Here is a 22,818-nt window from a genome sequence, read left to right on the forward strand (position 1 = left end):
TTATCTTTCCTTCTACAGCCTTCTCATTGTGCACATTCCCTAACAGTGTACACATGGAATGTATCTCTCATCCTATCACTCAGGCACTTTTGCCTCCTTGTTAATTTATTTTCTTGATTTGGTCTTTGTCAACAAGTCCAGCTGGTGTCAGGTGTCTTACAAATGTTAGTGGGGGAGTATAAGTTTGAGTAAAGGTTCTGAACCTTTGAGAACTAGACTGATTACAAAGTGGCAGATACTTTAAACAGATTTTCTTTAGCATTACTTAGCTATTGATATTCTGTGATAAAAAGGTAGCTACTGCATTTGATTGTAAACAGAGTGTAACAAGAAACTAAATTAATTCTGGTGACCTTAAAAGAAGCAAAGTAAAGTTGTTTTTTCAGACTGAATGAACTACTCAAATGATGACTACAATCTTTGTGACATAATTTTTAATCATTCTGGAAACAGAGGGTATAACAGGATATGCACAAAACACATACAAGTAATGATATCACATTGGTTCATTAATTTTGTGCTGTCATTTGCTAGAAAGTGTGTTGCTAAATATTTGTCACACTAGCACACTTGTAAAATCGTCCAAGTCTTTCAAGTACACATGTAGTAAAGATCATGGTAGAATTCTATGTGTGGAAAACAACATGAGGTATGGAGTGGACAGCTGGACTTTCATGTCTGTAGTCTACAGACTGAAACTGGTTACTTTACACCTTGACATTTCTGGATTGTATCTATATAGTCTAGCACTAAAATGCTTGCCAGTTGGTTTATAAACCTAAAAGTGCCATAAAGTATAATCCCATCAAACAATGCATAAGAATATGCACATAAAAAGAGAAGGTAACTATTAATTGTATTCACATGCAGTGTCAGTGTTACAAAATGCACATGTAAGGTATAAATAATGCAACTCTGTACTGTAGCTGGATGACTGAAGATTACCTGGATTCAATTAGTGTCCCAGGTGCTGGAGGCACCTATTGGAGTATGATGGGACTGAGGAGCTATCACTGACTCACCAATCCCATAGGAGGGGACAGATATGTTCTTCTACAGAAGCAATGCTAACAGGTTAGGCTATAGACATATACTCCAAGCAATAAGACTGTATGTGAAGGCATAGGCATAGTGAGTGCACTGTGCTATGCAGCCACATGGGAGCCTAGCATGGCAGTCCAATCAGAAGACTGGTTAAGAACAGAAACAAACATTTTATGACAACATGCAGGATGAGGGCCTGCGGCCCCCTTTTCTCACTTCCCCTACATGAAAGTTTTGGATAGCAATGACTGGGTCAATGGGGGATGAGTGTGTGATGATCATAGGACAATCCAACAGCCAAAAAAAGAGTATAAACTAAACAAACAAACAAACAAACAAACAAGCAGTTGAGAGACTAAGTAAATCTTTCAGAACTGTGTATTCTACCATCTGATAGCTAAGACAACCGAACTATTTAAACCTAAAATATTATTTGTTCTGCACTTTTATACCTTAATGAATTAATTATGCTTCTATGCTTGTGTTTGGGGAATCAAGTAATAACAAACAGTAGAAGGACAACCAAATTACTCTGCTTATTAGGTTTGTTACCTACACATTTTGTGTCATTAGAGCTTACTAGTTTCCTTCAAAAAATAAAACTTGGTTGGAACAGAGCTACCCAGTGATAGTTTAACAGCTGGTAAACCTTTGATTACTGCTTACTTTTTGTGATTCCTTATTTTTTATTCCACACAAGTTAACAACATCACAGTATATGCATGTCCTATTTTTAAAACATTCTTGAATTACTGAATATGCCCACCCCTTTCTTCCTTTTTTTCCTTTTTGTTTACAGCTCTCTCTTTTTGGCTGATTATTATTTATCACCAGCTCTGTTTTTCTCTGTTCATTTCCTGTCTTACTTTCTACTACCTCATTTCTACTACCATGTATATTTATTTACCAGTTGCCCATTACTGCACATTCGTGCAATGTGACAAGAGTTTGATATGCCTGCACTGCCTGCAATTGTGAATGACCCATTTGTTTTTTTTACACTGGCATTAGAATGTTTATTTTCCAATCATTTAGGAAACACCACCCTATCCATGCTGTCATGAGTACCCTCAGGAATCATTTCTCCCTGGCTATACCTAATACCTTGATTATATCTTCCAGGACCTGATCTGAGCCTTCGTCCTTCCCCAACTTATTTTCCCTTAGGTCACTATGCACTTTCTCAAGGGTAGATTATACTTGCTCTTACATCACTGGCTGTGCATGCAGCAGTGCTTCTATTTGCCCTTGATGCCCACTGGACTGGTGAGCAGATTGTTATTGACATCCTTATGAATGGTGTCTATTGACGATTTCTTTGTCTTTCTGTAATTGCCTTGAAATGTGATAGAGCTTTTTTGTGGCATCTACTAAGTCACATTCCAGAAGCTGGTAGAAATGCCTTGCTCTTTGTGATTATAACAGCTTTCTTAGCTTTTTTGTTAGTCAATCAGTATTCATTCTTAGCCTGGTCTTTCTTTTCTATCTCAACAGAAACAACACGAACAGTAGAAACATTCACAATTTTAATAAAACAAGTAGGCAAAGCTTTCAGGTTTCCCCTTCCTCAGTGCATATAAAGCCATTTTCAATTAACACATTTAAATAGCTAAAAGTAACAAACGTGACACAGCCAACCAATCAGTTTCAACAAAAAAGAAAAAAAGGGAAAAAAAATATCAGAAATTCTGACTGATAAAAACATCCACCTAAAAAATTAATGTAACATCATTTGTTTCTTCTGCAATACTGGCTTCAGACTTATAGCACTGTTCAAACCTGGAAATACATCTTTTAGGTGGATGTTTTTATCAATCCAATGTTCTGATAACTTTTTTTTTCTTTTTTTGTTGAACCTGATTGGTTGGCTGTGTCACATGTTTGCTAGTTTTAACTATTTAAATGTGTTAATTGAAAATGGTTTTATATTCACTGAGGAAGGGGAAACCTGAAAGATTTGCCTACTTGTTTTATTAAAATTGCGAATGTTTCTACTGTTCGTGTTGTTTCAGTTGTTGTACCTGGACTCGAATGTGGTTTATTGCAGTTTTTTCTTTTTGCCTTGTTCTTTCTTTTCTATCTCCCATATCTTCTGTTATGCCTTATTTCAATTGATAACTTCCTGGACTTCTGCATTCCTCCACCAGCTTTCCTTACACACTGGTTCCACATGTGGTTTAACCATATGCTCTGCTGCCGTCCTGCATGCTATTTTGAGGTACTGCCATAGTTCTTCTGCTGCAAATATTTCCTCATCTTCCTGAAATGCTTATGTTCATGAGCATTTCATTAAACTCCTCTACTTCTGCTTCATACTATTTGTAGATCTTGCAGCAGCTTGCGGATAATTGTGGCCACAGTATTTTATGATAGTGGTTGGACATTTCACTAGGGATGATTTTGAATCTCTAATTTGACCCTAATGCCTTTTTCTTCCTGGGAGGTGGTCTACCTCAGTTGCATGCTAGCCATTCTCTCTCTTTATATTAATGCTTTGTATGTCATATGATTGTATTTAACTTTTGTATAACTCATTTTTCGCATGTGCCTAACAAGACCTTTATGCTACTATGCCGAAAATAAAGCATAGACATAAAAGTTGAAGCTGCATTTTCCACATTAGTGTCGTCACTCCACATTTGTCAACAGACCTTTGTTTCATTAAATGCCCTTCTTTCACCTGCATTCCGAATGATAACATGTATGTAGCATTTCTTAATGTGAAAAGTGGGATGAATGAGATGCATAAGAATATGCTCTCTCTGGTTAAACTTCCATACTTACTTGGAATAATATTCCAGTGTAAAATAATGAAAATGACTCACAATTCTGATTAAACAAAACAGACAAGTTTTTGTGCACATTAGAACTTGCTCGATTTTAAAATCAGTGACTAATACTGAACCATTTATGTAGGCGTTCAGTCAATAACATTTAACACTGCAAAATATGCTTGTGATTTAAAATGAAGGAAAAGAAAAAAAATCCTATGGACATAGTAAGCGTGTATCCATTATTCCCAATCCGTGCAGATGTTAAGCCTTAACAAAAGTGATTTTATTCCATTTCTGTACAAGTAGGGCCCTAAATTACATTGTCAGTTAATTTTGCCTGCCAGTATTCTGTCATTGCTAATGCCACCTCTACTATTGTGATATATAATCATTAATGCCTGGAATTTAAACAGCATATATCTGGCTATTAATGTGAAAATGTTTACATAAGCCATCCTTCATGTTCTTGTTCCAAAGATCCTCCAGATGGTGCAGATATCAAATTATATTTTTTTAGAAAATTTCCCCTCATATACATATTGACAATCAGGCACAGGCATGCAGACCAAGCAGTTAAAGCACAGCACACAAAATCCCACGTAAAAGTATCCATTTATTTCACATATTTACACCATTTAGAAGGGCTCATGTCAGTATCGGCTGACAAGGTGTTACTTTGACCATTGACTGCAATATTCATTTAATTTTTTTTATTCTTTATTTTCCCTACTGGTCTACAATGGAATCAATTGTAGGGCAATTTCAAAGAAAATGCAGGTAATATGACTTAAATCACAATATTTAAATATCTTGTTAATATTGCATAACAGACTGAGATTTTAACATTTATTTGAGAAGACTATCCTGAATCCAGCACCTTTCTTATACTTAAACATTTCTCCTTGTTTTTTTAATGACAGTCCATCTTAATTGTGCCCAAAGTTTATTCTAATTAAGCTGAGTGTGCCGCTGGGTGTTACTGCAGTTATCTCCCACTGCGCCTCTAGGTGTCAAATGTGGCTTGTTCATATTTGCATCAATAAACCCCAAACCATGCTACATACAAGGTATCAGAATATTTTATCTTGAAGCATACATGATGGCAAACACAACTGTATTGATATTTGACCTCTGTCAATCAATATTTGTTAGAACTGTAAGGTGATAACTTCATTTTTTTAAAGACTCAAACCACACCCACTGGGAGTTAAAGGTACACACTCAAAAGAGCTGTACTGGAGGGAATGAGTTTGGTGTATTTATTTATTGATACACTTTCTGTTTTGTGCTATCAATTATATCATCCACAAGTACCCCATAGTCCTTCTTCCTAGCTGCATGTTTGATGGCCCTTGAAAACTGCACTTTAGGACTTTTGGAGATTGAATATGTATGTCTGATATATTCTACATCACAGACCATGTTATCTTTTTTATGAGACCTCACTTTAAAAAGTAGTAGGAAAAAATACTTGGTTCCACCACAGCTGTAAAAATGTTAAAAACAAACTTTAATCTTCAGTAAAACAACAAAAACAGGAGCACAGTAAAATTCCCTGATAAGCGCTTTCAGCTTACTAGCCTTCATCAGATCATATGTCTTAGCTGTGCTTACTCTGAATTTAAAGGCAGGATAAACCAACAGAATAAACGAATCAATGCTCCAGACACATAGTCATAACCAATGAAAACTCATTAATTTGCATACAGCATACAACATTGATTGGAAAATGCTCATCCATAATCTGTTATGATATTGTATGTTCTGTGATTGCTTTTCATGTCAGTTGTTCAAGAACATTGACGTAAATTTGCCAAAAGCAACTTTCAGAACCACTGGAATTTGCCCTTTACCCCACTGATGTCCTTACATTCACCAATGCAGTATTCATAACTTATGGGATTCCTTGCCGTTAAGCCCATCACCCGGCCAGTCTACCAAAGTGGACCCATTGCTTTAAGGTACACTGAACATTACCTACACACTCCTTGCATAGCACAGGGCATAAAGGTGACATTCAAGTGTATCATCCTCAGAACTTCTTTGCCACCAGTCTGAACACTGTTTTTAACTATAAGTCTGTTTACCTCCGTCCATTTTTTGCTGTTTTTTTTTTCTGTTTGTTGGAATTCTGGTGATTACTCCTGTTTGCTGAAGTCCTTATCATTGTAGATAAGTACCCAGTTGGGGGGGGGTTGTTCTTTTCTTGCTTTTTTGTGCTGTTTGAGGGGTTAATGTCATCCAGGAAGGGTAAATGCCAGTGAGGGAGACAGATTCTCCATAAAGACCACCATGATAAGTGCCTTTTTGCCTAGGAGCTTCTCACGAACATACATCTTGTTCAATTTGTCAAGCATTTGTCCCGAAAATCTTTCACAGTAGGCTTTCTTCCCTTTCATTGTATCGTGAGAACCAGTGTCTTAAGCTTCTTACTAAAGATACTATGCATGGAACTTCCTGCCCAGAGAGTCAGCTGGCAGGGAAGAAGAAGGTGAAAAAGGTAAGACCAGAATCTTCTGCTGTCCAACCTCTGCTGGGGGTTTCTCCAAAGGTTATTACAAACCTAGAGACTTGCCTGATTGTGTTGTCGGATTCCTATGCCGCATCTGGGTTGGAGGCCAGTGAGGATCTGGCAGGCAGCACATCTGACGAGGCTTTGCAGGTGTCCATTTTGGACATTCAGGGGGAACTATGGTTGATTGTTTCCGAGGGGTTTAGAGGACTCTGCAGTTTCTTCTTATAGAAGAAGTTCCTACTATGCTTGTGGAATGCCGTCCTGAGTCAGGCCCTTCTTAGTTTTCTAGGATGGATGCCCCCCTAAAAAGAAACAGAAAACTAAACATGTTTCTCCTGCTCCTAGGGATCCACAAAGTGAGTGGCAGGCCTTTACTCAGGGGTTATTTAATGCTTTACTGTCATTAAGGCCTCCTCAAGGGTTTTCGGTTCCTGATCCTCCTTGGTCCTCTTCTTCACCTAAAAGGCCCAGGGAATTGAATTATTCTGAGGAAGAGTTGGATTCTGATGAAGAATCCCTTACTTATTCTACCCAGATTCCTTCTCCTTTAGACTATGGGTCTGAGGAGGAGGAATCTAATAGTCCAGTTGCTACTTCTGAGAAAATTTCCTTTGGGGACACAATCTCTAAGATTATGGAATTTTTTAAGCAGGATAGTGCCCAGGTTTCTGATAGCCATAAGAGGTACTATGAGTTACTGCAGATAAAATCTCCTAAACCTAAAGCTATTTCTCCTGTCTTGGCTGCTTTACTACATATTTTTTACAATGCCTCTAAAGTGCCTGATTCCCTGCTCCCTGCTCCCAAGAAGTCTGATAGGTTTTATAGGGTGCCCAAGGATTGTTCCATTTTGTTCAATTGACCTGCTGCTGACCCCACTGTGGTGTCTGTAGCCTCTGATAAGCCATCTCAGTTGCTTCCTTCATCCAAGTTACTGCCTTCTGACAAGGACAGTAGAACCATGGACAGGCTAGGTAAGAAGGTTTATACTTCAGCTACCCTAGCTTTTATGGCTATTAATTATCAGATCCATATATCTAGGTATGTGTTGGCTCTTCTTTCTCAGGCCTGTTAGCTTTTTTTCTGATCTTCCAGACTCTGAGAGTAAATCTTTTGAACTTTCCTTGTTAGAGACTTCCTCTCAAGTAGTTTTTCATTCTATTAAATGTAGTTATGATGCAGTGGATGCCTCTTCTAGGGCTGCTGCTTTTGGTTCAGTACTGAGGAGGTACTCTGGGCCTAGGCTTCAACCTTTACCAGATGATATTAAGGCTAAGTTGATGGATGCTCCTCTGTATAATAACCGTTTGTTTGGGGAAGTAGCTACTGGTTTGTTTAAGTCTCTTCAGGACAAGGGGAAGGCCTTACAGGAGCTTAAACATGCCTTTGTTCCACTGTGCCTAAATTGCAGAGAAACTACCCTTCTAAGCCATCTTTTGTTAGTAGGCAATATAGCCCTCCTGCTAAAGGTAAAAAGGGATGTAAGGCTCCTGCTGTTAAGGCCACTCAGAGTGCAGGGATTCTAAAGCCTTCCTTTCCTGACAAACGATGTGCTGTCTGACTATCCCCCTATTCCCAACTACATTTCAGTTTCTACTTGCATTTCTCTTTCTCTTCCTGTTTGGCTTTGAATCATACAGGATTCTTGGGTTCTGTCAATCATTTGTCAGGGTACTTCATGGTGTGGATTTCCCATCCTCCTTTTATGGGCATTCCTCAGCCTGCTCGGGAACAACTTCCTTTTTTCCAAGAGGTTCTTTGAGAGGTCTTGTCTCAGGGTACTATTCAAGATGTGCCTGTGTCCCAAAGAGGGAAGGGGTTTTATTCAAGAATGTTTCTAGTGCCCAGAAAAAAAGGCACCCATTTTAGACCTCTCTCATCTAAACACTTTTCTGAAGGTGCCTTCTTCTTGGATGTTGTCCCTTAGGACTCTTTTTCCTCTCTTGCTCCCTCAGGCCTTTCTAGTGTCTCTGGATCTCAAGGATGCTTATCTCCATATTCTGACCCATCCTCTTTTCAGGAGGTTTTTGCATTTCTCTGTTACTTCCTGGCATTTTCAGTTCTGTGCTTTGCCCTTTGGCCTTTGTACTGCCAGAAGGGTGTTCACCAAATGCCTTGCTCTTGTGATTGCTTTTTGCAGGCTTCAAAGGATCCAAATAGTTCCTTACTTGGGTGACCTGCTGATTCAGGCATCCTCTTCAGAGGTCCTTTTGAAAAATCTTTGTTTTACCATTTCACTTCTTCACAGCCTGGGGATCATGATAAACTTCAAAAAGTCTTCCCTGACTCCTTCTCAGGATCATGTCATTCTGGGTTTGCAGGATTCAGATGGTGCCAATGCTGGCATCCCTGTCTCCTCCAAAGGCCTTAACTCTCATTTCTTACTTTTAAACTCTTCTTCCCCTGGCCTCCATTACAGCCAGAGAGTTTCTGAGAGCTATGGGGTTCATGGCTTCCACCATTCTGATGCTCCCTCTGGCCAAGCTCCACATGGGGAAGTTACAGTGGTTTCTGAAGTTGGTGTGGCTTTAACATGCACATCCTCTAGACTTTACAGTTCCTTTTCTCCCTTGTCTCAAGAAAGAACTTCTGTGGTGGATTCAGCAGTTGTCTCTGAATCCAGGGCTCCTTTTTCATCCTCCTGTTCCCATTCAGGCTCAGTTCACAGATGCTTTAGATGTTGGATGGGGAGCAATATTTGGCTCCCAGAAGGTTCAGCGAGTCTGGATGCCTCATCAGCAGAAGGAGCACATCAACATCAAAGAGATGAGAGCTCTTATGCTGGCTCTTCAGGGCTTTCATTCCTTTTTCCCTCTGGGACCTCTTAAGGTTTTCACAGACAATACCACAGTTGTGTGGTATATCAACAAACAGAGAGGAACAAGATCTTACCTTCTTTGCTGAGTGTCACTTCTGGTGTGGGATCAAGTATCAAATGACTCTTCAGGCAGTTTATATTCCTTCAGATCAGAACGTTGTGGCACACACTTTTCTGAGCAGGTCCTTCACTCAGTCCCATGAATGGATGCTTCACAGGGATGTGTTTCTGGACATTGCTCACCAGAGGGCCACTCCTCAAGTAGAGCTGTTTGCATCCCCTCTGAACAGACAACGTCCCCTGTTTTGTGCCAGAGACCCAGATTCTATGGTATGGAAGGTGGACACCCTCTCATTTTCTTGGAAGAGGATGTTTCTTTATACATTCCCTCCCATTCCTCTCATTCCTAGTCAAGATTTAACAGAATACTCCCAAATCTTGTTGGTGACTCCCTTTTGGCTGTGACAGCACTGGTTCCCTCTAGCTCTGCATCTAGCCAAGAGCTGTCATCACTACTTACCTCACTGGCTAGATCAACTCACACAAGACAAGGGATCTCTCATCCATTCCCACCTGCCCATGTTTCAACTGGCACTGTGGGTGATATGGCTTTGATTCCTCATAGACACCTTTTTTCTGAGGACATGCTGCAGGTCTTGCATGAGGCACAGAAACCTACTACTAGGAAATCCTACTTATTTAAATGGAAGAGGTTTTCTATTTGGTGTCTTTCTCATAACCTGGACCCACGTACTGTGGATGTTCTTTGGTTCTGTGTTATTTGTGTGAGTTTCTCAATGCTGGTTTGGCCTATTCTTCTATTAAGGCCCACTTATCAGCTCTTTCTGCTTGTCTGCCTTTAACTCCTAAGTTAGCTTCTAGATTTGAGGCTAAGCAATTTCTTAAAGGCGTCCTTAATATTAGAAGCCTGTTCCTCCTCCTTGGGATCTTAATTTTGCTCTGGAGAAATTGACTGAGTCTCCTTTTGAGCCTGCTGTTTCATCTTCCTTGCAATATTGTTCTTGGAAGACAGTTCTTTTGTTAGCTCTTACTTCTGTCAGACAGGTGTCTGAGTTCCTAGCCCCCTATGGCTTGCCTACCTTTTTTGATATTTCATGAGGACAGGGTGTCATTGCATACTAATCCTTCTTTTATGCCCAAGGTGGTTAATGATTTGTCACTTAATCATTGTATTAATTTGCCTACTTTATTCCTTCTCCGCAATCTGACAGTGAGAGGGTGCTGCATACCATAGAAGTGCATAGACAGCTCAGATTTTATTTGGATAAGAATAAAGCTATCAGAAAATGTGATCAGTTGTTTCTTTCCTTTCATACTAGGTCTTTAGGGTTGGCTGTTTCCAAGCAAAGTATTTCTACTTGAATTTCAAAGTCTATTTATTTTTGTTACACTTCGGCAAGAGCCTTCCTTCTTATATAAAGGCTCATTTTACTAGAGCTGTGGGTTCTTCTGGTGCTTTTTTCAAGGGCTCAGACACTAATTCTATTCTTGAAGGAGCTACCTGGACATCTGTGTATACTTTTACCAAACACTACAAGTTGGATGGTTTCTCCAGAGCTAGAGCCTGCTTTGCTAATGCCATTCTTCATGGCTTCTTAGAGGGGTCTACTACCGCTTCCTCCTCCCAAGTTTCTTCTTGAGCTTTAGTACTCTTCCATAAGTTATGAATACTGCAGTAGTGAATGTAAGGACTTAGTACAGTTGTGAAAAATCTTACCATAATGGTAGATGTCCTTGTCTTCACCGCTGCAGTATTCACTCCCTCCCTCCCTCCATCCCCCTACACTTTTTTCCTTTCAGGATGTGCAGGTTCTCTTCGGTTTTCCTTGGACTGCTGTTCCTACTAGGACAATCAGTTCTGAAGATGGTACACCCGAATTTCATATTTATGCTCTATGCTACATGAAGAGTGTGTAGATGACATTCAGTGTACCTTAAAGCAATGGTAGACTTTGGTAGACTGGCCAGACGGGGGGCTTCACAGCAGGGAATCCCATAAGTTATGATTACTGCAGCAATGAAAGCAAGGACATCTATCGTTATGGTAAGATTTTACACAACTGTAATATATGTGGCTGTTGAGTTGGTATACATAAATATGGGCGGAAGTGGTCCCCACATACAGGTACATGGAGCTTTTCCTCAAAAAGAAACACCTAGTCTGAGGTTGACTGAAAGTGACTTTCATCAAGTTATTTGTCATGGCTTTGGCACTCCCTGAAAATGTCTTGGGATGATCAACAAGATTCCCTAAGAAATATGTCAGGTGTTTATCATTAAGGTAAATAAATGCAAAAGCTAAACTATAGTCTCTATCCTATCATTACATTCCACATTAATCAGAATGCCTTTCTTTATGTAAAAACTCTTGTTTTAGTCCTTTCCTTAATGATTATGATAGCAGGTGTTATTCTTCTTATTGTGGAAATGTGGGAGCAACTGTATTCAGACTACACACGTGATTGACAGATCATTTCATTTTAGTTTAAATTAGTGAGACTTACAGGTTTCATTAAAGAAGACACTAATTTCTATTTCTACTGGTACTTCCTGACCTCCAGCATAAATAAGTGATAGCTAAGCATGTGTATTATGAGTCAGAAGTAATCATTTTTGGTGACAAATGCTGACTTGCATTGGATATTGGCCTATAACAATATGGAATGATAAAGGACAAAGACAGTGAGAGCGTGTGTGTGTGTGTGTGTGTGTGTGTGTGTGTGTGTGTGTGTGTGTGTGTGTGTGTGTGTGTGTGTGTGTGTGTGTGTGTGTGTGTGTGTGTGTGTGTGTGTGTGTGTGTGTGTATGTGTGCGGCAGGATGGAAAGTGAGAATTATAATATAGATCTGCTGTAAAAATAACTCGAGGTGTAATTGCTTGCATGAGTAAGAGCTGCATTAATTTAATTTATGATTTTTGTTTTCTCACAAGTGTGTTCTGCTTTAGTCTGTATGCACTTCGGATAGATAGTGCACAAATTAACTCAGAAGACTATCTTCCCATATTAAACAGAATGAAAAAAATGTTTTCAGCATCATGCATGATACACATGTGGGAATGAACATAAATGAAGCTCATGTGGTGCTTTGATCTCAGTAGACAACGACCCCTCATAATTAATTTTTACTCTGTGGTGAAGTATGATGCATGACATTTAATATTATTTGTCTGCCTTTTTACTTCTTTCATATTGCTGCATTACTTCACTGCTGGAGTTCTTTACCTGAAAAAAGTTTGCATAATTTGTTGAAATGCTTTACTTCTCTGAGTTGTACTACACTAAACTCTACAGGTTCACAGGTAAGTACCTCCCGATCAGTCTACATAGCATAACAAGCTTAGTCAATAAACTGTAAGTTTGCACCAGCCTCAAGGAAGGCAATACAAAATAGATCAGGGAAGAATTTGAGTCTGCCCATCCAATTAACTAACTTCATCTTGAAGGTGGCAATGGTGCTACTGTACTTGACATGCAGTGGAAGTTTGTTCCAGAGGTGGAGGATATATTTGTATTGAATCTATTACACCAGCATGTCTTATTTATCTTTTAATGAAGGCTAAGGCTCTTTAGCCAGGCATTACAAACTTATATGTCTGACCAGTCACATATGCAAAGCTATGGAAAGACTTATCATGGAACTAATCAATAAGGCCATAGGGAACCTCCAAACACTAGACCTAGCTCAGTTTGGATTCGTCAAGGGCATTTCATGCTCACTGAAACTGAAGTTTTCTGAAAAGGTCACCAAAGCAATTGATGAAGACAAAATGGTGCATAACACGAACCTCAATCTGGCAACAGTTTTTGACACAATTCTCCACTCAGGCATAGTAGAAAAGGTAAAGAAAGGTGGAATAAACCCCTATGTTACCCACCGGATTGTCATCTGGCTCACAGATAAGACGCAGGAAATCAGAACAGGGGAAGTTACTTCTACAAAGAGATCAGTCACCAGTAGAGTCCCCTAAGATTCTATGCTTGGACCTCTCCTGTTTGGCCTTTTCTTCCCTGAAGTAAAAACAATACCAAGGGATCTGGTTGACTAAGTTTGCAGATCACTGCAAGCTAGGAGCAGTCATTGAATCCCCAAATGATTTAGCCATCCTGCAGGAAGATTTGTCCCAAATAAATAACTGGTGCCAAAATCATGGACTGAAACTAGATGCCAAAAATGCATTATTGTATCCTTTGAGAAGTCATCTATCTCAGAGAACTACCACATTGACAATACACTCCTAAGAGTTGACTCATTTGTTCAGGATTAGGGAACTTATGTAGACAGTGACCTAACTTTTGAAGACGTGTTCATTATCATAATAAAGTCCTTCTGTACTGCACAACTTTTAAACAAAGGGATTGTGTCTAGATCTAGGGATGTCTTTCTCCCCCTGTACTCAGCCCTCATTGGCCCATTCATTGAGTATGATGTCACCTTTGGCATGTATCTGTCCAGATACATGCAACAAATGGAACACCCAAAAAGATACCTTACTAAAATGATACAAGACCTAAACAATATGTCCTACTGTGTGTGTGTGTGTGTGTGTGTGTGTGTGTGTGTGTGTGTGTGTGTGTGTGTGTGGGGCAGGATGGAAAGTGAGAATTATAAGATAGATCTGCTGTAAAAATAACTCGAGGTGTAATTGCTTGCATGAGTAAGAGCTGCATTCATTTCATTTATGCTTTTTGTTTTCTCACAAGTGTGTTCTGCTTTAGTCTGTATAGACTCGGGATGGATAGTGCACAAATTAACTCAGAAGACTAGCTTCCCATATTAAACAGAATGAAAAAAATGCTTTCAGCATCATGCATGATACACATGTGGGAATGAGTATAAATGAAACTCATGTGGCGCTTTGATCTCAGTAGACAATGACCTCTCATAATTAATTTTTACTCTGTGGTGAAGTATGATACATGACATTTAATATTATTTGTCTGCCTGTTTACTGTCTTTCATATTGATGCATTACTTTACTGCTGGAGTTCTTTACCTGAAAAAGGTTTGCATAATTTTGCTTTACTTCTCTGAGTTGTACTACACTAAACTCTACAGGTTCACAGGTAAGTACCTCCTGATCAGTCTACATAGCATAACAAGCTTAGCCAATAAACTGTAAGTTTGCACCAGCCTCAAGGAAGGCAATACAAAATAGATCAGGAAAGAATTTGAGTCCGCTCATCCAATTAACTAAGTTCATCGTGAAGGTGGCAATGGTGCTACTGTACTTGACATGCAGTGGAAGTTTGTTTCAGAGGTGGAGGATATATTTGTATTGAATCTATCACACCAGCATGTCTTATTTATCTGTTAATGAAGGCTAAGGCCCTTTAGCCAGGCATTACAAACTCATATGTCTGACCAGTCTCATATGCAAAGCTATGGAAAGACTTATCATGGAACTAATCAATAAGGCCATAGGGAACCTCCAAACATTAGACCCATCTCAGTTTGGATTCGTACTCACTGAAACTGAAGTTTTCTGAAAAGGTCACCAAAGCAATTAATGAAGACAAAATGGTACATACCACAAACCTCAATCTGGCAACAGTTTTTGACACAATCCTCTACTCAGGCATAGTCGAAAAGGTAAAGAAAGTTGGAATAAACCCCTGTGTTACCCACTGGATTGTTATCTGGATCACAGATAAGATGCAGGAAATCAGAACAGGGGAAGTTACTTCCACAAAGAGATCAGTCACCAGTGGAGTCCCCTAAGATTCTATGCTTGGACGTCTCCTGTTTGGCCTTTTCTTCCCTGAAGTAAAAACAATACCAAGGGATCTGGCTGACTAAGTTTGCAGATCATTGCAAGCTAGGAGCAGTCATTGAATCCCCAGATGATTTAGCCATCCTGCAGGAAGATTTGTCCCAAATAAATAACTGGTGCCAAAATCATGGACTGAAACTAGATGCCAAAAATGCATTATTGTGTCTTTTGAGAAGTAATCTATCTCAGAGAACTACCACATTGACAATACGCCCCTAAGAGTTGACTCAATTGTTCGGGATTAGGGAACTTATGTAGACAGTGACCTAACTTTTGAAGACGTGTTCATTATCATAATAAAGTCCTTCTGTACTGCACAACTTTTAAACAAAGGGATTGTGTCTAGATCTAGGGATGTCTTTCTCCCCCTGTACTCAGCCCTCATTGGCCCATTCATTGAGTATAATGTCACCTTTGGCATGTATCTGTCCAGATACATGCAACAAATGGAATACACAAAAAGATACCTTACTAAAATGATACAAGACCTAAACAATAAGTCCTACATTGACTGATGGATAATAAGACAACTCAATAGTTATATCATGGCCATGGTTAAGGTGTTCTTAACTTTTGAGAGGGCTGAGAGGACTTGGTTCACAGTAACTATAAGGTCAGTTGGCTCTATAGAATAATTATAAATGTAGGTGGAGTAAAGTTTGCACTTATCTTCTCAACTATTTCTCAACTATAACATTAGTTATTTCCTTTGGGTAAGAAAATGCAAAATTATTGTAGAGTAGCTATGAACATTGATGATTACAAGCTCTTAAGTCCTTGATTTAGTTAAAGACAAAATTGTAGTAATTTTTGGTTTTAGTATCTATCTTAAGTTCATATTCTGCTTTGAAATTCCTAATGGCATGCTTAAGAGCTTTGCTAGTTTGTGTAAGTATACCTTTAAGATGGGTAGCGTGAGACCTCTTGTAAACATGAAATAATTTCTTGCTTTATTTATACAGGTATTCCACTACAGACACTTGTTTTTAAATTTCCAATTGTATTTCATCTGGATAAAAACTGCTTATCAGTATATAGTTTCATAGTTTTATACATACGTACTAGGCTAGTTGTCTATGTGGGACATTTTAAGCCTAGACAATTTCCCTTCCAAAGGTGAACTTCAAATCCTGTACCTTGCATCTTGTGGTAAACACTTTAACTATTGCAGCAACCACCCCCAAAACGTTCTACCCTTTACATAGCAAAGGACAGTTTTGATACATTGACCTCTGGGTTATGGGCCCAGCATGCCTCTGCTCTGCCACTCTGCTGTCTCTGTCCAACTATTTAAGTGAGAATTCAAGTCAGGGGCATAGGCATAGCTCCTAACCTGTTAAATGGATACATATATACAGTGACTGAAAATAAATGACAATAGGGCTAAATCATATATGTGGGGAACAAAAGAGTCTTACTTAGTTTTATTTTTATAATATTTATAAAACATTTCTCACTGTATGTCTGCATAGGTTACAAAAAGAGTATGTGCATGCACATGAATGTGTGTATACATGTGCACATGTAGATGCACAAATTAAACTGTGGGTGCACTCATTTATGTTTCTTAAAACGTTTTTATATGTCTAACAGTCTGCTACCAGATACACTTAATGTATGTGTGTTACATTTTAATTTATAGTCTTGTAATGCATAAATCAAAGAAAGCTACAGTCTTTCAGTCTTTCAGTGTTTGTTCACAATCCACTCCTTGCTGTTATTGACATCTGTCTACTCTTATCATATCTTCTCTAACCTAATTTGTATTCTCCTCCACAGATATGACTGAGCCCTATCTTCAAGTATTTTCAGCCACTGTATGTGTATATATACATGTATAGCTCTATGCATCTCTATCTATATCTATAACTTCTTCTCACTCCCTCTACACATACAGAAACACATACATACACATATATGTGTATGTATATATATATATATATATATATATATACACATACACATATATGTGTATGTATATATATATATATATATATATATACACATATATTATATATAAATATATTCATTTTACAAGTCGGGAACATCATATGCAGTAGAATAAGAAACAATACCCCTACCAAGAACCAAAGAACTTCTTAAGCATATCCAGACCCAAAGTACTGCTAACGATGAAGGTATTCATTGGAGTACTGTCCCTAAAATCACTGGATACACACCTGAGCCTTGCATATTCTCTTGTGCATTGTGCAGCCACTTTCTGTGACAACCATCCTGTCAACATTTCTCCAGTTCTTCATCTGTGGTCTAAGCCTCCTGACAATTCTTCTCACTAGTACCCCCCATGATGCCTACAGCTGGCATGTCATTTAATCAATATCCCCAAACAAAAAAACAGATGAACCTGGTCAAATGTATGTCCAGTTACCAAACAAAACAGTAACCAAGTACTAGGCAAGAATAATTTATTCACAACTCAATATAACATACACCACACACAAGTGAATTCATGCTGCTAGTGCATTATCTAGTATGTGAGACTGGAAAGCAGGAATCTTGTTTATACAGCCTTTTGTACAATGTGTTCATGCTTCTATATACGTAAGACCAATAGAGCAATCAGAGAAAGAATACATGAACATATTTACAGTATAAATACATGGAATTATAAGAATGCTTTATCTAAACATGTGTCAATGACTGATGAAATACTTTTTAGATTTATGGTAATTCAAATTATACAAGTTAATATGAGAAATGGTGATATTATAACATACTGAATCAGCTAAATATGAATCAATAATGAAACTTAGTGGAGTACATTTCCAGATCTTAATGATACTTATAGCATCAAACCATTGTTAAAAGAAAAACAATTGATTAATTAGTCCTGTGATGGATGACTTGTGTCCTTAAATTGTGAAGCTGTGATGTTTACTTTTTACTTAAAGTCTTATACAGATTTTTAAATACACCTTTTTGCCTAGTACCTGGTACTGATGTGTCTGCTATTGTTTAATTACCCATATCAGTGTATGCTGTACCTGAATGATCATCATTTTGTCTAAATACACTCCCAATGTTCCAAGACATCATATTCAATGTGGTACTCTCAGAATGAACCACCAAGAGTATATAATTACATAAGGTTTGGTTTAGTAGTATGTATACATACCTGTTGTACTCTCCAACCACTTTTTGTCAAGTGATTAAACTGTGCCATTTAAAGATGTGTATGCTTACTCTGTTTTATAGCTGAAGAAGGCTTTTGCAAAAAACAGTTCATTGCGTTTTTAAAGAAAAGTCATTGTTCACCTATAATTGTGTTCTGAGCCCTTTGTTTTTGGATTTACTATATAATCTCTTCCTCCCAACACATTTCCCTTGGAGTAGATATAGAGTATTGTTTTACTCATTTCAGGTTTTGGTGATTACTATTCACTATTCATTATTTTATTAATCTATACATTAGCCATCATGTCTTTCATTTATGACTTAGCTTAATTCATTTAGGGTCTGTAACAAGACAAGGATAATCTGGAGTATATTATATGTTCTCAATAAGGACATGAGACCACGTGTGTCCCATTGGTAACTGTTGTCCCAGGAGATTGTGATGGTATTAGAAGATTCAGAACACCATTTAGATGTTACCACAATCTGGCATTTGCATTTACTGAAAGCATATTTGGCACCTGAAATGTTATCACAAGAACTGTCATTATTGTCACAAAATGAAGTGGGTGACTCATATGCTATTTTCTGAGTCACTGATGAACTATTCAACAGACATCATTAATGTTTTACAGACATTAATAGGATTTTATGAATGTTGCCTGTATTGCTTGAATGACACAGTACAGGAATGCATGAATCTGGTATAGATGTTTACCACTCACTAAAATACGTGAAAATGTCTGATGGTTACATACATGACTTGACTGTATTAGAAATTCAATTAGACATTAAAAATCTTAAGAAGTATCTCAGCAACTTGGGTAACAATTAAAGGAGTCATCAGATTAATTCACAGAAAGCTAAGCAAACTGAACTTGCTTATCCAAAACTATTTTCCATCTGGTTGGACCAGTCTAAATTTAAATCCAAGAGAATAAGTTATTTCCCAAATCTATCTTCCTTTTGACAGACTCGTTGGTTTCTGTTGTTGGAATAGCATAGGTCATGTCCTCAAATGCTTAACACTGGAGCTGATAAAAGGGTTGTTATTTTCAGACCCCCGAGCATCCCAGCAACCTAATGGCTACTGTGGTTTCAACTTCATGACTCCTTTAGGACCTACAGAATGGGCAGGAGGAAGTAAAAAACACAGCAGAAACATTTAAATGTCTGTTTACACTGGGTAATATTCAACAAATAACTTGTTCTTGGGACAGTAAAGAGTCAGCTGTTAATACTTCTTGTGAATTATCAACCAGCCAGTTAAGTTTGCTCAATAAATGTTTCAACTATCTCACAGAACAAAAAGAGGAGCAACTGCAGTTTGCTGAAGAGTAAATAAGTCAGTATTAGGATAATATGGATGAGTTTAAAAGATTGCTCTTAAATATTTTTGATAACAACATCAAAGCACAAAAACCTAGTTTTCCTGTGGAAGTTGGGAAGTTATGAGGGAAGAAAGTAATAAAGCTCAGAAAGATTTTGTTTAATAGTATTTTAAAAGGAGGGAAAGCATCAGAATTTTGAAATAAAGCTGTGATGGCTGTATTACCCAAAGAGGGTAAATCATCATCAGACCCAGTTTCATGTAGAACCATTTCAGTTTTAAATCATGATTATAATGTTTTTATGTCTATACTAGCTAACAGAAGAGCAATGGTGTTAACACATTTGACAGATATGAATCAGTGTGGCTTTGTAGGGGGAGGCAAGCATTTGACAACATTAATAGAATAACGATGATGATCTAGAGGGAAGTAGAATGAAAGAAAATACCACTGTTGTGGGTGGGTGTTGGTGCAGAGAAAGCATTTGACAGAGTAAGGAGAGATTTTATGAGAAGGCAATGGAGGCATTTGTATTCCCTAATACAATGATAAGGTTAATTAGGAAACTATACAAGGGTTCAGAAGCAAGAATTAAAGTGGGAGGGTTCATCTCCAAAAAACTGTACGCAAACAGAGGAACCAAGTAGGGTTGTCATCTTCCCCTTTTGTTTTTTGCATTTATATTTAGAGCCATTGGCAAAGAAAATAAGGGACTCAGATATTCAAGGATATAATTGGTATGTTAATCAAGAAAAGTTGGCTCTGTTTGCAGGTGATATTATTTTGCTCTTGATAAATCCAGAAAATGACTAGGGAAGAAAAAGTAATACAGTGGGATGAGGCCAAAAATGTTTGGACTGCAGGTTAGAGAGTGCCTTCCCTACCAGGGATTGATACCAGAGTATAGTAAACAGAAAGGGATAAGGGAGTCTCAAGTATGTGGTGTATATTCATCACTTGTTAGGTCTGACCATAAAGCCATCTCCTTCAAATTAAAATTAAAACTAGAGATCCCTTCCACCCAAGGTACCTTTAGCAATTTTTCTTAAACAAACTCTATTTCTAAGTTAACTCCACTGAATAAGTGGAAACATATACCACCAAACTATATCAATATGCAAACAACTGCTTAGTTGTAGTTGTACCCTGAAGGAATAAATGCAATGTGAACTCCAGAAAGAAACCCACATGGTAGAACCATAATATTTATTTGTTTGTTTGTTTGTTTGTTTATTTGTTTGTTTCTTTGTCTTTGTAAACTGGAAAAATGTGACAGGGTAGAGCCAATTTGCAGTGGAGGCCCAGGGAGAAAGGCTCCACAACAGTACATTTATATTTACAAGTTAATTTCATACAGTTCTCACAACAATTACATTTCTCATGAAACAACCAACATAATTACAAGACAGGTAGATACAGTAAAGTATTTATATCAACACTTATATGTCTATACAGTTGTTCCAGCTGTAAAATCTTGCAGAAGCAAGTGGATTGATACTGCAGAAGGGAAACATTTCCGTAAAGAAGTTCAGTGTTCATTCATTTCATTACAGAAAGGTTTGCAAGGAGTTCAAGATGCATAATGAAGTAAGTTATAAAATTATATAAGAAGGGAGATTTTAGTACAGCACAGGTTTGTAAAAAGTTCAAGAGCTATAATGGAGTAAGTTATAAAATTATGTAGAAGGGGAGGGCTCATATTAGTAGTGTATAGGAAGACAGTAGCAATAATATATGACTGAGAGAGCATGGTATAGGGTTTGTTCTATTTTCCAAACAGGTGTATGTAGAAGGTTTACAACTTAGGCATACAGGGGATGCATGAGAGGGGTAGAGTGGTGGATGGTGGCTGTTAGAAAAAGAGTAAGATGAGAAGTGTTGTTTAAGAGGGATGTGTGAAAGGGATACATTGATACAAGTGCAGGAGGGAAAGTATTTAATGGTGTAATGATTCAAGTAGAGGAGGGCAAAAAGTTAGTGATAAGCAATAAGAAATTTGTGCTTTCACTAGAGGTCTCAATCTGGTGATGAACATGAACATGACCAGGACTGGGTAAGGTATTGTTTGAGCTGAATTTTATAGCTAGGGAGTTTGTTAATCGTTTTCACTTGTGAAGACATGGTGTTCCAGCTTCTGGAGATGTAACAGTTGTATAGTTAGTCCCCCAATTAATTATTTGCTTTAGTAGTGCTTAGTAGAAATTTATCACCATAATGGACATCCCTTGTGGGGAAGTAGGGCAATATTATGTTTTTTTTTTAATGCAGGGCATTGTTAAGGAAAATATATCAGTTTGTATGCCATAACTAGCGGAGAGTATGCTGTGTAGTTATTAAGCTCTGGGTTTGGCAGTGTTGAGTTCAGTATATAGTGTTGGTAGCAAATTTAGCTATTTTGTTGTAACATGAGGCTAGTTTCAATTTTAGTGTAGTGTTTAGTTTGTAAGGGTAGGTGAGGCATATAAGAGGGTTGGAAGCAAATAGGATGAGGCTAGGGTTTTTCTTGCTGGGTTTTTAAGGTACTGTTTACCTTGTAAAGGGAGCCAAATTTCTGGTGGGTCTTTTTAATTGTTTGAAGAATAAGTTGCTCAGATTTAAGATTGTCATCTATTACAATGCTCAGTAATTTAGTCTGTGGTACTACTTCAATTTTAATATTATTTGCAGATGTAAACAAGAAAGACTGTTTTTGATGGAGGTAATGTTTTGGGGTGAAGAGTATCAGTTTTGTTTTACTGAGATTAAAGCATAAGTTTGAATTTTTCAGCCAGGTTTCCATTGAAGAGAAAGAATTATGAGTTATTTCTTGTTGTCTAGATATTGTGAGGCAATACATATTAAAGATGTATCATCTGTGAATTGTTCTATATTTGCTTGGTGTACTGCAGTGTGGAGCTTTTTTATAAAAATATTAAAAAGAAGCGGTCGTAGTACAGAGGCTGAGGGACACCTATTGTAACTGTGAGAGAGGAAGAGAGTTCCTGTTGCCATTTGACAGCATGTTGCCTTCCATATAGATAACTAAGGAACCATTTAAGGGAGGATTGAGAGAGACCAATAGAAGATAGTTGAGCTAGTAAATGTTGGTGTGACAGGTAGAGTGATACAGTGTTGAAATCGTTGGGTAAGTTTAGGAGCACAGCTGACACTAGGTTACCATTGTTCCTTTAATGGTTTATAGTGTTGAGGAAATTAATGAGAGTGGTGTTTGGGCTGGGGTGGGGTCTGAAACCATGCTGTGTTTCTAAAAGCAGATTATTTGAATTTAGGTGATGTAGAAGCTGAGCACGAATATATTTTTCAAGTATTTTTGATGGGGGGGAAAGGATTGCAATGGGCTTGTAGTTATTAAACTCTGTAGATGTGCTACCTTTGTGTAAAGGTATAATAATGGATTTTTTCAGATGGA

The sequence above is a fragment of the Protopterus annectens genome, chromosome 6.part0 (assembly GCF_019279795.1).
Source record: "Protopterus annectens isolate FY-2018-M chromosome 6.part0, PAN1.0, whole genome shotgun sequence".
Classification (NCBI taxonomy): Eukaryota; Metazoa; Chordata; order Ceratodontiformes; family Protopteridae; genus Protopterus; species Protopterus annectens.